Raw genomic sequence first — 16,679 nt, 5'->3', positions numbered from 1 at the left:
CAGATTCCCGGCCCGCTCCCTGTCGGCCACCACCTCCTGTTGCCCCCACTGCTCCCTCACCACCCAGCTCGCCCCAGGTCCCGCCCTAACCTCTCGGACCTGGACTCCCTGCAGGAGGGGCGCACTGACACCATTCTCTGACCTTTCCATAGCCTTGACCTGGAGCCCCGCTTCCTCATGCACAGGGAGACGCAAAACGTGCTCCCCAATCCTGCGCACGCCTCTCCCTGCCCCCCAGCCCCGCCCAAGACCCAGGGCGCTCCTCACAGCTCCGAGCTCGGCGGTACCGCCCCGCCCTAACAGCTCCCGCTAGCGCGCGCGCCCAACGCCGGCACAGTCTTCGCGGAACTCTCTCCAGGTACTAACAGTCGTTCCGCGCCACGAACGCACAGGCAAGATGGCTGCGGCCGGGGGAGGAGCTTGGATTCAGCCGCCACCGAACTCGCCCTGGGATTAAGCGGACTGCGCCTGCGTGTCGCTGGCGACAGCGTCAACTACTTGTATGCGAAATTAAAAGTAACAGTTGGCTCCATAGCTCAGGGGTTAGAGCACTGGTCTTGTAAACCAGGGGTCGCGAGTTCAAATCTCGCTGGGGCCTACTTCTGTTTTTCTTTCCCCCATTCTTTCCTAAAAGAAAAGTGGAAGATACACAAGTCTACTTCCGCCTTCCTGGGAGGCCAGACCCTGGCAGAGTCACTTTCTCGATACTCGCCGCGCAAGACTACTTGCCTACCATTTCGTTATCTCTTGAAGAGTCAGACCCACTGCGGGCTTCCTTTTCCATCACGGGTTCCCTGGGCCCCGCGCGCCCTCTCCCCACGACCCCGCTCACTTCCGTCTGCGCGCGCTCCCCGGGAGCGTCTTTTAGCTCCCCTCACGTCTTCCCACTCCTGCTAGGGACTCGCCGTCGCGTCTCCTTCCCTCTCTCCAGGAGGAGACGATGGCACTACCGCGCCCCTTCCCGCCCCGCGTTTGTTTGCGGCCTTCCCCGACGCGCGCGCTGAGGCTCTGGTCTGCTGCTCTGCGCTCGGCGGCTGCGCGCCCTCGGCGTTCGGGTCCCCGCCGCCTGCGTGCTGCTAACTCTGACTTCTTCCTGTGGAGTTAACACAGAAAAGCGCAGACGGCCACATTCATGACCCGGGACTAACGGCTCTACGTGTCACATTCGCTTTCAGCCTTAAAAAAAAATTAGTTTATTTTAAACAAAATATATAACTAATGTATGCTGGCCTTCTGATTTATTCCTGCTGTTACCGGAAGTGTAGAAAGTGAGCCCAAGTCCTCAGTGAACAGTGGGGGCGCTGCCCAGGTGCAGGACGGGCCCCCTGGGGGTCTCGGGACGGCTCCCGCCTGGGTCTTCCCCGCGCCGCGCGCTTTGGAGGCCTGGGCACAGGCGGAGGCGGGGCTGGGTCCCGCCGCACACTCCCCTGTCGCAGGCGCCCTCTCTCCAGCCGGAGGGGACCTCGAGAAGCCCTGAGCGAGTCCCCGTCCCACGTGGGGCCGCGGCTTATACGGGGACCACTTCAGGGTTCGAAAACAGAACCCCGGCCCGGTGCACCGGAGAAGAGAAAATCGCTCGCGGCCACCTGGGTAGAGACCCTGGACTGGGAGGCGTGGAGGAGCGAGCGGGGTCTGCGGCTCCCGCCAGCAGGTACGCGCTTCCCTCTCTCTCCCACGCCGGCTCCGGTCCAAAGAGCCGAGACTCTGGGTCAAGACCGGGATGGATTCGCTGGGACAGGCCAGGAGCCCGCCAGCACATGCGGGCACTCGCGCGCCCGGGGCTCCTCGGACTTGTCGACCCCGAAACGCCTGTCCCACAGGAAGATCACCCCACTGTAAAGTCGGGTCACGGGGACCAGCGGCGAGCTACCTGAGGGCTTAACTACAAACACCCTCCCGACGAAAACCGTGGACTCCCAGGGTGCGAGCGTGTGACCGTGTGTGTGGGTGTTGGCAGGCGGTCCCCATAATAATCGAACAACCAGGTGGAAGAACCTCGGGCCTCGCGCTCTGGGGCTCTCAGAGTCCGGGCGTTGCAGCCGCGGGTCACCTGGCTGAATCCGGTGGGAGCTGCTGAGGTGCCGGGAGGTCTCCCAGGCTGGCGCTCCCGTCCAGCTGCTGGTGGAGGCGCGGGTGCGAGGCTTGGGACAAGGGAGAGCTATGCCGGGTGGGGCAGACCCTTGGGGGGCGTCCGTTCATCTGAAATGTTCACTGTGGGAAGAGCCGAAAGCCAGCCACGGCACCAGGAGAGTCCAGCGTGGAGAGGCAGAGAGGAAGGGCGAGTGCAGCGGCGCTCGCAGACGGCGGAGCAAGATCGCCGGGAGTGCGAATGGAAACAGGAGCATTGTTTCCTTGGAGTCGCTTAACCACCATCCCACGCTGTTTTACAGCAGTGTAGGAAATGTCTCTGCTGGTGACACAAAAATAAACCTGTGGCTCAGCTCTGAGTAGATTATCGCGAATTTTACAGCAGGAAATCCGTATCACTATTTTTACTACTAAATAAACCAGTGCAATTAAAGCGCGCAGGGCCAGAGTAGGTCGAGGCGAGCAAAGAGGAGCGCGCCCGCCCAGCTCGAGCCCCAGGCTTGCCCTGTGCTGGAGGCGGCCGGCGGGCAATCCCGGGAGAACGTGGCGAGGGCTGTGAGCCAGGACCCGGGCCCTGTACCGCGGGAGCGCGCGCGCGTGGGTCCAGCTCCGACCTGTGCGACAACCCGGTGGCCAGAGTCACCACGAGAAGACAGAGTTCCCGGTCTTAGGTCGTTTCTGCTTTACACTTTCCTACATTTCCTGAACATTTTGCAAATGGGTATGTACTGCTTATTATCTTTTCATAAAACTCTAAGCGCCGCTTCTCGGGGCTCCTCACCCAACTGGTCCGGCGTTCCCTCCCAGCACTGCGCTCTCTCCCGAGCCCTCCGGCTCTGCCAACCTCTGCGTCCTGCCCCTGGGCCTCAAGATTTGCACCTTTCTTGAACTCCCTTGGGAAGGGGCGCCCAGGCTGCAGAACGGATGGACGCCCCTGCCTGCTGCTCGATTGGATCGAACAGGGAGGCGCTCACTCGGATTCCAGGAGACCAGAGGAGACAGGGCATACGGAGCATTTACCCTGTGTGGAGCTACCGGCGGCTGAGAATTAGGGGCAGACGCGGAGATGGGCAGCGGGGACAGGTTGGGCTTGGGAGACTGTAAGACTTTTGAGAATGGTTTCAAGCTGCCAGAAAGAAATCCGCCTTTTCGGTGAATTGATCCATGAAGAACACAATCTTGGAAATATTAAGCATGCTTGTTAACAGCCGGCTCGTTGGTCTAGGGGTATGATTCTCGCTTTGGGTGCGAGAGGTCCCGGGTTCAAATCCCGGACGAGCCCAGTTTTTGTTTTTTTCATTTCAACTAAATTCCTTCTTGTTCAGATCCTGGATGAATCAGCGAAATTTTGTGTTACCTTGACAGTTTTGATCCCGAACGGTGTCCAGCGGTGGCATCACCAAGATTTCCGGGAGTACTAGGGATTGGGAAGAATCGTAGATAGGAGACTAAGCCAGCCGTCCCGGAAGCAATAGTTGCTGGTAAGACTTTGGGCACAGACCTGTACGCGAATGTATGCTTTTTGCGGGTTGTGGGGCTCTCCTTTCACAGCTAGGGAACACTTGTCGAACATACCCGGAGTGTAGTTGCTAGTGGACAATATTATGGCGACCGTGTGAAGTGTGGGTTTCCGTAGTGTAGTGGTTATCACGTTCGCCTAACACGCGAAAGGTTCCCGGTTCAAAACCGGGCGGAAACAACCGGAAGCGGGGCTTTTGTTTTTTCCTCTTTTTGAGATGGGGTTTGGCTCCCGGATTCAAGCCATTTTCCTGCCTCAGCCTCGGAGTAGCTGAGATTACAGGCACGCTCCACCACGCTCGGCTAATTTTGTATTTTTAGTAGACAGGGTTTCTCCATGTTGGTCATGGCTGGTCTGGAACTCCGGACCTCAGGTGATCCGCCCGCCTCGGCCTCCCAAAGTGCTGGGGTTACAGGCGTGAGCCACCGCGCCCAGCCCTGAAGCGAATTTTCTCTCATTACACACTCTTATTACACTGGAGACTAAACTAGAAGACCCCACTAGTATGTCCACCTGGTTACAGCGGCACAAAGAGAAGAGGGCATCTACACTTTTGCTTCCCAGCCTCAATCACCCGCATCTGTGAAGAACTCAATCCACTTTCACTTGCTGTGGTCAAGCTCGGCACAGGGCCCATCCACTCCACAGCTGCACGCTGCCAAATGGAACCCCGGATCCCGAGTATGTGTGTGGCCATTACCCCTTTTGTAACCTATAGGGACAAAAGTGACAAAAGTACCACCATCTGGCAGCGGTGGGATTCGAACCCACGCCCCCGAAGAGACTGGAGCCTTAATCCAGCGCCTTAGACCGCTCGGCCACGCTACCTCTCTACTATAACCCATTTACATAATTTCCTTCAGTTATAAAGCATTCCAAGGGCCCTGGGCCAACAGGGAGTTGGGGCGAATCCACAGGGAGAACCATGGCAGGATCCGCTCTGCCAAAGCCACTGGCTGGAAAACGGCTCCACCAGCGCCCTGACACAGGATTCTCAAAGCCCAGTCCTCAGCGTCTGCTTTAGGAAGACCACTCATAAAGCCACCCCTGCCGGCCCCCTTTGGGGAATGCGCTCCAGAGCAGGGGTAGACTTCCACACTCTCACTTCAAAAAATCAAAAACAAATACAATGAAAAACAAAATAAAATAAAAACCTAAAGAAAAACAAACAAAACCCCCCAGCCTGGGCAACATGGCAAAACCCTGTCTCTACAAAAGATGTAAACTTTAGCCGGGCGTGAGGGTGTGTGACCAGCTACTCAGCTACTCAGGAGGCTGAGCCTGGGAGGCAGAGGCTGCAGTGAGCCGAGATCGCCCCACTACTCTCCAGCCTAGGCGACAGAGCAAGATCCTGTACCAAAACCAACCAAAGAAAAACAAAACAAACCCAACAAAACAAAAAAACCCAACAACAACAACAAAACAGACAACAAACTGAAAGTATGTATTGACTTTATGAGTCACGAGCAGAAACATTCTTAGCAACTTCATTCATAATAACTCGCCTCTGGAAACAGGCCAAATGCCCACCATCTTCGCACTGGATAAATAAAATGGTATATAGTCTTATTTTATTTTATTATTTTATTTTTTATTATGTATATAGTCTTACATGGGATAATTATAACACTGATAATGTGCTTACTGCTGCAAACAGCATGGACGGATTTCACCGACATCAATATTGAGCAAATGCAGCCAGACACCAACCGTCTGCGTTCTATTGATTCCACATATGACGTTCACGCACGAGCCAAACTATCTATGCTGACAGAAGTTAAAATCCTGTCACTTGGGAGGAGGAGGTGCAGGTACTGACTTGCAAGGGACATGAGGAAACTTTTTGCAATGCTGGAAATGTTCCTTTTCGATCTGGGTGATAGGTACACACGTGTGTGTGCATGTGCACAAGCAAGTGTATTCAATTCCATGCTCACTTAAGATTTCTATACATATAAAATCTTGACACAGTACAGATATATTTGTATGAAAATTGTTTCTTAAAACATGACTTTCTTAGTTGGAAAGGCTATTGTTTTAGATTTTACTGGTGTGTCACAAATTACCACACATTTAGTGTCTCAAGACAGCATGGATTTATCTCGCTTTTTGTGCAAGTTAGCAAGGTTTTCTACTGATATCGCAGCAGGTGACCTCACAATGTTGGCCATTGCTGTAGTCTCATCTGAGGCAGGGGGTTCTCTTCCAGCCTCCCTGCTTGTTGACAAAATGCATTTCTTTGTTGCTGTGGGACTGAAATCTCCCGTTTGGTTGCTGGCTGTCAGCTGAGGGCCACTCTCAGCAACCAGAGGCCCCTTTCCTTGAAGCCAGCGGTGCACAGTGTTTCTGGAACTCCACCTTCTTTTAAAGGGCTCACCTGATTAAGTCAGGGCCACCCAGACTAATTTCCCTTTTGATTTATCAAAATCAACTGACCAGGAACCTCAATCACAGCTGCGCAATCCGTTGTTCCATAAAATGTGGCATGGTTGTGGGAGTGACATGCCGTCACGTTCACTCAGAGGCAGGTGGCCTACAGGGCGTGTGCCCAGGGTGGGAATCTTGGGGCCCACCTTTGAGTTCTCCCTATGACAGTTACAGGCCTGAGAACCAAATAGATAGAATCTCCCAGCAGAACAGGCTTTCCAAGTTCCTTACTTGTCTTTGTATTTGTAACTTGTTGAAAGAAGCTCCTGGGATGGTATGAGGGGGTTCCTGTCCTTCATCATTGCTGTGTGGCCACGCTGGCTTCCTGTGTCCACTTGGCATCCTCAGGCTAGGTGGGCACGCCATTGTGTTTCACCAGGGTGATTGGGAGACAGAGGCACCGTCTACCAGCGCTCAGCCCCCGAGGTGCTCTCCGAGCATGTGCCAGGCTCTGTTCGGTCCCCTCCATCCTGCTCTTTCAGTTCCTATTTGTATGTTTAGACACTAAACCTTTTTCATTAACATTTGCTCACTATGGAATAATTAGACACACCTAAGAAGAAAAAGTAGAGTAAATGGGCTTTAAGAACATAAAAAGCACCCTTAACCATGCCATGCATTTAAAACCATGCCTTTTGTTTTAAAGCTTTTTAGACTATTTTTATGGATTCTTTAACTTATTTGTCATATATATATATATATATTTAGGAGGGGGTCTGGGGGTTGGTTTATGCAATTTAGCCCAAGCTGGGCTCAACCTCCTGGGCTTGATCCATCCTACCGCCTCAGCCTCCTGAGTAGCTGCGATTACAGGAGTGTGCCACCCTACTCAGCTCTACGAGCAATGTTATTTATTTATTTATTTCCTTATTTATTTACGTATTTATTTATTTTTCAAACAGGGTCTTGCTCTGTCACCCAGGTTGGAGTGTAGTGACACAAACACAGCTCACTGCAGTCTCGACCTCCTGGGCTCCAGCGATTCTCCCACCTCAGCCTCCGGAGCAGCTAGAACCACCGGAGCGTACCACCACGCCTGGCTAATTTTGGTACTATTTTGTAAAGACGCGTTTCGCAATATTGCCCAGGTCGATCTCAAACTCCTCTTCCCTCGGCCTAGCAGTGTGCTAGGATTACAGGCGCGAGTCACTGCGCCCGGCCAATTCTGTAACTTTCTCTTTTTTTTGAGACAGTCTCAATCTGTCGCCAGACTGGAGTGCAGTGGCCGTGATCTCGGCTCACTGCAACCTCCGCCTCCCGGGTTGAAGCAATTCCCCTGCCTCGGCCTCCCAAGTAGCTGGGATTACGGGCGCCCGCCACGACGCCTGGCTAGTTTTTATATTTTTAGTAGAGACGGGGTTTTACCATCTTGGCCAGGCTGGTCTGTATCTCCTGACCTCATGATCCGCCCGCCTCTGCCTCCCAAAGTGATGGCATTACAGGCGTAAGCCACCGCACCCGGCCCAATTCTGTAACTTTTAAAGGTAAGCATAGGCAAATTACCTCCGCAAAGTGTCGGAAAATTACTTAAGTGTCATTGTCTGGGGTAAATACCCGTTGTCTGATGGCCATGGAAAAATAGGCTGCAGATACACAAAGGGTGGTCTTTAGAGCTGAAGTTTAATAGGAAACAGGAAGAGGAGAAGAGCTCTCGGTAGCAGACCCTGGTCTCGGAGAAATGGGTTGCCGGTTTTGTGGTGAAATGAGCAGGTTTTACGGAAGAGCTTGAGGAGGCGGTGCCTGATTTACACAGGGCCCAAAGATTGGTGGGATCAGGTGTTTTATTTGCCTAAGGCGAGAAAAACTGGTTAGGGCTAGCTGTCATTTTCACAGGGCGGGAAAAGCTGTCTGCCCCCAACCCCAATCTTTTATTATGCAGATGGTTCTCTACCTGGCCCGGGCCATGTTGCCTGTTTCTTTACAGGTGGTGACCAAAAAAAAAAAAAAAAAAAAAGGGAAGATGGAGCCTCCATGTTGAACTGTAGCAGGACCGGCTGCAGACAAAACCTCTCAGACAATGAGTTGTAGAAGGAAGGGCTTTATTCAGCTGGGAGCATCCGCAAGCTACTGCCTTAAAATCCAAGCTCCCTGAGTGCACAATTTCTGTCTCTTGTAAGGGCTCACAACACTAAAGATTTCACATGAAAGGGTCGTGGTTGATTTGAGCAAGCAGGGGGTACGTGACAGGGGCTGCATGCACCAGTGGTCAGAGAGAAACAGAACAGGGCAGGAAGTTTCACAATGTTCTTCTATACAATGTTAGGAACATCGGTTTCTAAGTCATGAGTTGATTTTTACCTACTGGGTTTAGGCCAGGCAGACCTGGGCCTGGTTTCGGGCCTGGTACCCGGCTGCCTGTCTTTGGTTTTACTTTATTGTTCTTCTTCTTCTTATTTTTTTCTAAGAACAGGTACTGAGGATAAAACAATATAAAACAATGTGAGAGGGTCTTTCTCTTTCCTCAGAACATACCTGGTCTCAGGTAGCCCTTTCCTATTGGCACAGCTGCGGACTTTCACCAGTGCAAGCTTCCAGCTTGCCTGTCTATATTTGCAACTCAATTTTTCAGGCTGCTTTTTGTTAGAAAAGAAATGACTTTGGGGCTGCTTTTTGTTAAAAGGGAAATTGGCCAGGCGCGGTGGCTCACGCCTGTAATCCCAGCACTTTGGGAGGCTGAGACGGGTGGATCACGAGGTCAGGAGATCGAGACCATCCTGGCTAACACGGTGAAACCCTGTCTCTACTAAAAATACAAAAAATTAGCTGGATGTGGGGGCAGGCGCCTATAGTCCCAGCTACTCGGGAGGCTGAGGCAGGAGAATGGCGTGAACCCGGGAGATGGAGCTTGCAGTGAGCCGAGATCACGCCACTGCATTCCAGCCTGGGTGACAGAGCGAGACTCTGTCTAAAGAAAGAAAGAAATTACTACACTCTGTAAACAGACCTGTTAAATTAACAAGGACTAGCGATTCATTCGTGCAACTCACTGAAACCAAAATACTATTTTTCAAGATGTCCCACATGGAAGATGCTATTCAGGATCTTTACATTTCCATGGATGCATATAGGATATTTGGGAGCATCATCATTGAAGAAAAATCAGTTAAATTATCGTGTTCAACAAAAATATTTAAAATATTCTGCATGAACCCTTGTGGTCGTCTTCTTTTATTTATTTATTTATTTATTTATTTTGAGATGGAGTCTCACTTTGTTGCCCAGGCTGGAGTGCAATAGCACAATCTTGGTTCACTGCAACCTCTGCCTTCCGGATTCAAGCGATTCTCCTGCCTCAGCCTCCCAAGTAGCTGGGACTATAGGCATGTGCCACCATGCCCAGCAAAGTTTTGTATTTTTAGTAGAGGCGGCGTTTCACCATGTTGGCCAGGCTGGTCTCGAACTCCCGACCTCAAGTGATCCGCCAGCCTCTGCCTCCGAAAGCGCTGGGATTACTGGCGTGAGCCACTGCACCCAGCCTCTTTTTTTTTCTTGAAACAGAGTTTCACTCTTGTTGCCCAGGCTGGAGTGCAATGGCGTGATCTCGGCTCACTGCAACCTCTGCCTCCTGGGTTCAAGCGATTCTCTTGCTTCAGCCTCCCGAGTAGCTGGGACTACAGGCACCCGCCACCACACCCCACTGATTTTTGTATTTTGGGTAGAGTTGGGGTTGGCCAGGCTGCTCTTGAACTCCTGACCTCAGGTGATACACCTGCCTCGGCCTCCAAGAGTGCTGGGATTACAGGTATGAGCCACTGTGCCCGGCTGACTGTTCTTAAGAAACATAGAAATGGACCCTTCTGGTTTTAAAAAGTTTGAAACTTACATTTTATCTGAGCTTCTTCCTCAGGAGACAACCTTTAGGCCTCTCACAAAAAGTATCAAAGAACTGAAACCAGATCACTGTGCCAGATACAGGGACCACCCATTCACCATGATTGCATCCTTGCCCCTCCTGAGTTCCTGTTTTCTTACCCAGTGTTACATTCTTTGCCTGCTATATAAACCCCTGGTTTTAGTGAGTCAGGAAGACGGGTTTCAGACTGAGCTCCCGGTTCCTCCGCTGCAGCACCCGATAAAGCCGTCTTCCTTGGCAGTACAGGTCGTCTCAGTCATTGGCTTTCCGGGCAAGCAACAGGACGTAGAGCAAATCCCCAGGATTTCGTAACATTACAACAATGAAGCGACAGATACTCTTTGTTAGGTAGTTGGTTCAAAACACAGAGGAGTACATTAAGTCTCTCTGCTTCGCCGGGCCCCTAGCCTCCACATGCTTTCCCTGCAGGCCACTCCCAGTTGACTGTCTCCAGATATATGTATGTGACATCTCTGTATTCCTTCTCTCTAATGGAAGCACGTGATACAAATTCTGTATCTATTATAACTAGTCCCCTCCCCCCACTTTTTTCTTTTTTCTTTCTTTTTTTGTTTTTTCGAGAGTCACTCTATCACTCAGGCTGGAGTGCAGTGGTGCAATCTCAGCTCACTGCAACCTCGACCTCCTGGGTCCAAGCGATTCTTGTGCCTCAGCCTCCCAAGGTGCTGGGACTACAGGTACGTGCCACCACACCTGGCTAATTTTTGTAGAGATGGGGTTTCACCATATGGGCCAGGCTGGTCTTGAACTCTTGGCTTTAAATGATCCACCCGCCCCAGTCTCCCAAAGTGCTGGGATTACAGATGTGAGCTACCACACCTGGCCTACTAGTTTTTTTGTTTGTTTGTTTAAATGGAGCCTCACTCTGTTGCCCAGGCTGGAGTGCAGTGGCATGATGTCGGCTCACTGCAACCTCCATCTCCCAGGTTCAAGCGATTCTCCTGCCTAAACCTGAGTATCTGGGATTACAGGCACGTGCCACCACGACTGGCTAATTTTTGTATTTTTAGTAGAGTCGGAGTTTCATCATGTTGGTCAGGCTTCTCTGGAATTCCTGACCTCGTGATCCGCCTGCCTCAGCTTCCCAAAGTGCTGGGATTACAGGTGTGAGCCACTGTGCCCGGCAGTTCTTTTAAACCTAGAGTTCAATCCATTTCAAAACCAAAGTTTATTTTTTTCCTTGGTTGCGTACTAGTCCATCCTGTGGATCTTCCCTAACTTCTTTAACCAGCATCTTATTGGTGGGCATATGCTATTACAGCAAGGCAGCGACACATACGCTTCTGGAAAGGCCATTTTATACACATGTGTATTTAAATTGCTGTCCTGGAACTGACGCTCCCACTGGAAAGTATCACTGCATCATCAGCCACACCACATATCGCCAAATTGTTTTGTTTTCTAAGACAGGGTCTTGCTCTGTTGCCCAGGTTGGAGTGCAGTGGTGCAATCACAGCTCACTGCAGCCTTGACCTCCCTGGCCCAAGTGATCTTCAGCCTCCTGAATAGCTGGGACTACTGGTGTGCACCACCATGCCTGGCTAATTTTTTTACTTTGTAGAGACAGGGTCTCACTATTGACAGTGTTGTCAACACTGATCTCAAACTCCTAGGCTCAAGTGATCCTCCTGTCTCAACCTCCCAAAGTGATAGGATTACAAGTATGAGCCACCACACCTGGCCCATTTCTATTTTTAAACGTGAGGCAATTAGGCTGGGCAAATGAGGCAATTTTGTTAGTTTGTATTTCTTTCTCTTTTTCTTTTTGAGACAGAGTCTTGCTTTGTCACCCAGGCTGGAGTGCAGTGGTGCAATCTCAGCTCACTGCAACCTCTGCCTCCCAGGTTCAAGCGATTCTCCTGCCTCAGCCACCTCAATAGCTGGGATTACAGGTGTGCACCACTATGCCTGGCTAATTTGTATTAGCCATCAGGTGGCTGGGTGCGAGACAAGGGGTTCAGAAACAGCCTGTAGGGAATCGCTGGGAGGCGTTCTCATTCCCCAGGTCAGCTGCCCTCGCGTGGGGTACCAGTCCTGGTGGGGCAGGGCGTGAGCCTGGGACAGCCATGCTAAGCAACAATTCCAGAAGGAGGACGTCCCCACTGCCAGGAGGACCAGTTCTGGCAGCCCCAGCATGGTCTGAGCTGTCGGAGGCCTCAGCCTCTTCTGCAAGGCCCAGTCCTCCTTCACCTTCTGGATGAGGCCCTGGAGCTATGGCCAGAAGACAAGTTGCCAACAGGGAGCCAGGGCTGGGAGGGCCTGAGCATGTGCTTGAGAACGTGTGGCCCTGGAGCTGGGGTCTGAGCACACCAAGTGGACCTGGATCCTCTGGTGTTTGCAGCTGACACATGGGGGCCTGGGGTGGGGGTGGAGGCCTGGCAGGTGGGCTTGCATTCTCCTGTGAGGTGAAGAGCCAGAACTGCACTGGTCATGTCTCCTCGTGGTGGTGGAAGTGTGGGGACGTGCCTGGATAGTGGCCTGGGCTCTAAAGCATCTACCAGCCTGTGCCTGGACCTGTCCAGGTGGGAGATCCAGGAGGATCTGGAAGACAACTGGGTGATCCTGGATGCGGCTCTGCAGAAGGGTTTCAGAACATCTCCTTTCTGCCCTATAATGAGGCCAAAGAGTGGGGCGTTGATCCCAGTCCAGAATGCCCTGCCCTTGTGCAGAGGGGGCAGCGGCTGCACCAAGCACCCTGCTTGGACCTTCCATACCTGCTGTGGCTGGGTGGCGGCCCTGTAATTTGGGGTCAGCGGGTGGACACTATCTCTGAGCTGCTTGTGTGAGGCTAGCAGCACAGTAGAGACCATTTGCATCTCCAAGTGTGTCCCCAGGCCTGGGACAAATGGCCACATTGAGGCACAAGGACCCCCACATTGGGCTGTGAATGCCTCTGGGCTCTTTATGAAAACGAGTGCACCCTGGCTGCCCAGGCCTTGCCTGCCTTGCTGCTGGCTGCCTCAGAATGGGCAAGTCCCAGGAGGATCTGAAAGACACCTTAGCAGCAGCAGCCAGAAGCTGGGTAGGGGTGGGAAGCTGAAGGCTTGGGGAACGGGGAGTGTGCTGTGGGGCCTGAGCTGGGTCTGTGCCCAGCAGGGTCATGTGAGCTGTGATCCAAGAGGGAGGGTGAGGGCTGCTGGGCACTCAAGGTGCCCACACTTTCTGGTAAAAGAGTTTGCTGAACTATCCATGGGTGCTGTGGCTGAGAGAGCCTGATGTCTCTTCCCTGTGAATGCACCCTGGCTCCACTTCACCCCCAAGCCACGACCGACCCTCCAGCATGTTTCTCAGATGCAATCTCAAATTTAAGGTCCAGTAGTCAAATTTAAATATCATATTTAATGTCCTCAGTGGAGTGAGAAAGAGGTGGCATCCGAACTTAATGTTTACACACCTCAGACCATCCGGTCTGTGGTATAAACGTGTGGCTTCCTGCAAATGACGAGACTTGGTCATTCTCGCACTAGTGAGTCATGCCTGACCTGATGGTGCAGTTTCGCGTAAGGGGAGGAGGCATGTGGTGTGGTGGGAAGAGCCCAGGCTCATCAGGGGGCTCCTCTCCAGGCCTTGTCACTTTCCAGTCAAATCTGTTAAACTTTCAGGGCTTCAGTTTCCTCATCTGTGAAAAGAGATAACGGCCACCTCACACGGCAGCTGGGAGGAACCAGCACCATGCGGAGTGCAGACAAGCAGTTCTTCCTTCCCTTTTACTGAGCACCTGGTGTCTGAGTGAGGAGCAAAGTCCTCTTGAGGATGTCACTGAGGTGACCTGGAGCCTGCTTTCCTGGTGCCGTCACGCCAAACATCCACACTGAGCCTTACACTGGGAGAAAGGAGGGCGTCTATTTGCAGGACACCAAGCAAGGAGAACCGGGCAGCTCACTCTTAACACACAGCCTCCCCAGTGGCTTGTAAGCAAGGGTTTGTTATATTTTAATTAAAGTAAAATTAAATTTGCTGAAATTATAAATTTTATTTTGAGATGGAGTCTCACTCTGTCACCTAGGCTGGAGTGTGCAGTGGCACGATCTCGGCTCACTGCAGCCTCCACCTCCCGGGTTCAAGTGATTCTCCTGCCTCGGCCTCCTGAGTAGCTGGAACTACAGGCACCAGCCACCATGCCTGGCTAATTTTTGTGTTTTTAGTAGAGATGGGTTTCATCATGTTGGCCTGGCTGGTCTCGAACTCCGCCCTCCTCAACCTCCCAAAGTGCTGGGATTACAGGTGTGAGTCACCATGTCCAGCCCTGAAATTGTATATTTTGAATAGAGGCGGGTTCTTCCTATGCTTTTCAGGCTGGTCTTGAAACCTGGGCTCAAGCCATCCTCTGGCCTTGGCCTCCCAAAGTGCTGTAAGCAACGGTTTTAATTTTTTACATTTTGTTGAGATGGAGTCTTTCTCTGTCGCCCAGGCTGGAGTGCAATGGCTCAATCTCAGCTCACTGCAACCTCTTCCTCCTGGGTTCAAGGCTCCTGTGTAGCTGGGACTACAGGTGCACGCCACCATGCCCAGCTAATTTTTGTATTTTTAGTAGAGAAGGGGTTTCACCAAGTTGGCCAGGCTGGTCTCAAACTGCTGACTTCAAGTAATCCACCTGCCTCAGCCTCCCAAAGTGCTGGGATTACAGGTATGAGCCACTGTGCCTGGTCAATTCAAAGACTTTTTTGTTTTGTTTGTTTGTTTGTTTGTTTTTGAGACGGAGTTTTGCTCTTGTTGCCCAGGCTGGAGCACAGTGGTATGATTTTGGCTCACTGCGACCTCTGCCTCCCGGGTTCAAGCGATTCTCCCGCCTCAGCCTCCCAAGTAGCTGGGACTACAGGTGCCCACCACCATGCCCGGCTAATTTTGTATTTTTAGTAGAGACAGGGTTTCTCCATGTTGGTCAGGCTGGTCTCCAACTCCAGGCCTCAGGTGATCTGCCCGCCTCGGCCTTGCAAAGTGCTGGGATTACAGGAATGAGCCACCGCTCCCGGGAAGTCAAAGGTTTTTTGATTTGCAATTCGTTAAGGAAGAGAAGCTTCGTTTAAAACCCTGTGGTTAGCAGAAAAGAATGTTAGCTCACGGGTGTGACCTCCTCTAGGCCCCTCAGGAAGAACTTTAGGGCAAAGAACAGTGGACAGAGTTCCATCCTCAGCTCCCCTTATCTGAGGTCTCTGTACCAGCTGGTCTGTCTGTGGGGGTGCGAGTTTCTAAAAACAACCCGACATACGTTCAGATGTTACCTTTCACTTCAGTGGAGAACCAAACATCTTGTGACTCTAACTTCCTTGGCTACTGTTCTTGCTTATCGGGTTGCTCACTGACTTCTCGGGGCCAGCTAGGTGCCTGGAGTTTCCCCGGAAGGAACTCAGAATTTTCCCTATTTCCATGGTTGGGGGACTCCCGCAGGCCCATAAGAGGGGTCCCTGCTTCATCTCAAAAAGATGTTGGTATTCATTCAAGACAGGGAACCACGTTGGCTTGGGATGAAGGCTTAGCCAAATTGAGCCGCCTGTGGTCCAGGACTTTCCAGAGGCATTGGAGGAAGCCAGAAATACTGGGGCGGGGGATCTCAAGGTCAGGACTTGGAGGTGGGCAGGCTGCAGAAATAAACAGAAGGAAAAGGCTGTAGACATCCAGGCCCAGAGCTGTGGCCCTCCTGCCTCGGGTGGGTTTGCCAAGATTCCCAGGACCTTCCAAACCCAAGCCTGAGTTCTTTGGTTCATTCGCATCAATGGAATATCGACCATGTTCCAGGCACCATGCCAGATGGCGGGACACAATCGGGACACGTGAGACTTGCTCTTGGACTGCTGAGCAAATGCTTAAATATTTAGTCGTCACAGGGGAAACAAGGCCAAGGAAGCACCAGGCGCCCAGATCCTGTGGGAGAAGCCTGGCCCATCTAGGCTGACAACCAGGCTTTCCAGAGGAGGTGGGTTCTGCCCTCCTGCCCTTCCCCCCTTCCCTGGGCCCTTCCTTCAGCACATAATCATCTTCAATGTCTTCCCAGCACTTGAGCCTGAATCCCCTTCAGTGGTTCCCCTCTTCTACCTGCAAAGGGCACTCTCTCCATTTCCTCTTTACGCTGAACTGGCTTCTGCCTCCACTGCTCCACCCAAATTGTTTTTGCCAGGGTCCCTAACAGCTTCCAGGTTGCTAACTGCGTGGACACTTCTCAGTCTTCACCGTTCTCGGCCTCCAGGCAGCATTTTGCACTGCAACCGCTGACTCGTGAAGCTCCCTGGCTGGGCTCCTCTTGGTTCTTCTCCAGCTGCATTCCCTCTCATGCTATCCCGTGACTCCTGGTGTGCTTTAGGGCTTGGTCTTCACTGCACCTTCTTCCTTGGGCACTTATTGCAATGGCTTTAAACACTGTACATCTATTGCTGGCTCAAATGGATTTCTCTAACCAGGCATTTTGGGAGTCTAGACTCCCATCTCTGCTGATGCTTCGTAGAATATCTGCCTTCTGAACTTTTCCACGTGGGTGTCTCACCACAGGACTGTCAATCATACTTCTCACTCCCCTTCAAGTTATTCTTGACCTTATCAGTCTAAGCCAGCCTAGGAGTGGCTTTTGTGTGTGTGTGTGTGTGTTTTTTTTTTTGACAGGATTTTATTCTTGTTGCCAAAGCTGGAGTGTGATTGTGCAATCTTGACTCACTGCAACCTCCACTCCTGAGTTCAAGCGATTCTCCCACCTCAGCCTCCCTAGTAGCTGGGATTATAGGCACCCACCACCACACCCTATTGGGAGAACCTGCCCCCAATATTTCAACATAGGTTCCT

The 16,679-nt window shown here is 52.0% G+C and overlaps 2 long non-coding RNA genes and 4 other non-coding genes across 6 annotated transcripts; 5 read left to right on the top strand and 1 right to left on the bottom strand.

Annotated features, from left to right (window-relative positions):
- The first annotated feature begins 377 nt into the window (after positions 1-377).
- Positions 378-1,230, top strand: LOC115896394. Its single transcript, XR_004056249.1, has 2 exons — positions 378-542; positions 932-1,230. It is a non-coding gene; the product is annotated as an uncharacterized LOC115896394 (long non-coding RNA).
- Positions 526-598, top strand: TRNAT-UGU. Its single transcript has one exon. It is a non-coding gene; the product is annotated as a tRNA-Thr (tRNA).
- A 66-nt stretch (positions 1,231-1,296) lies between the features above and the next one.
- On the top strand, positions 1,297-7,186 carry LOC115896333. Its single transcript, XR_004056213.1, has 3 exons — positions 1,297-1,651; positions 3,414-3,569; positions 6,937-7,186. It is a non-coding gene; the product is annotated as an uncharacterized LOC115896333 (long non-coding RNA).
- TRNAP-UGG lies at positions 3,299-3,370 on the top strand. Its single transcript has one exon. It is a non-coding gene; the product is annotated as a tRNA-Pro (tRNA).
- TRNAV-AAC lies at positions 3,715-3,787 on the top strand. The gene has a single exon. It is a non-coding gene; the product is annotated as a tRNA-Val (tRNA).
- Positions 4,354-4,435, bottom strand: TRNAL-AAG. The gene has a single exon. It is a non-coding gene; the product is annotated as a tRNA-Leu (tRNA).
- Positions 7,187-16,679: the final 9,493 nt, after the last annotated feature.

The sequence above is a fragment of the Rhinopithecus roxellana genome, chromosome 3 (assembly GCF_007565055.1).
Source record: "Rhinopithecus roxellana isolate Shanxi Qingling chromosome 3, ASM756505v1, whole genome shotgun sequence".
In the NCBI taxonomy this organism is placed as follows: Eukaryota; Metazoa; Chordata; class Mammalia; order Primates; family Cercopithecidae; genus Rhinopithecus; species Rhinopithecus roxellana.
This window is presented reverse-complemented; position numbering and strand designations above follow the sequence as displayed.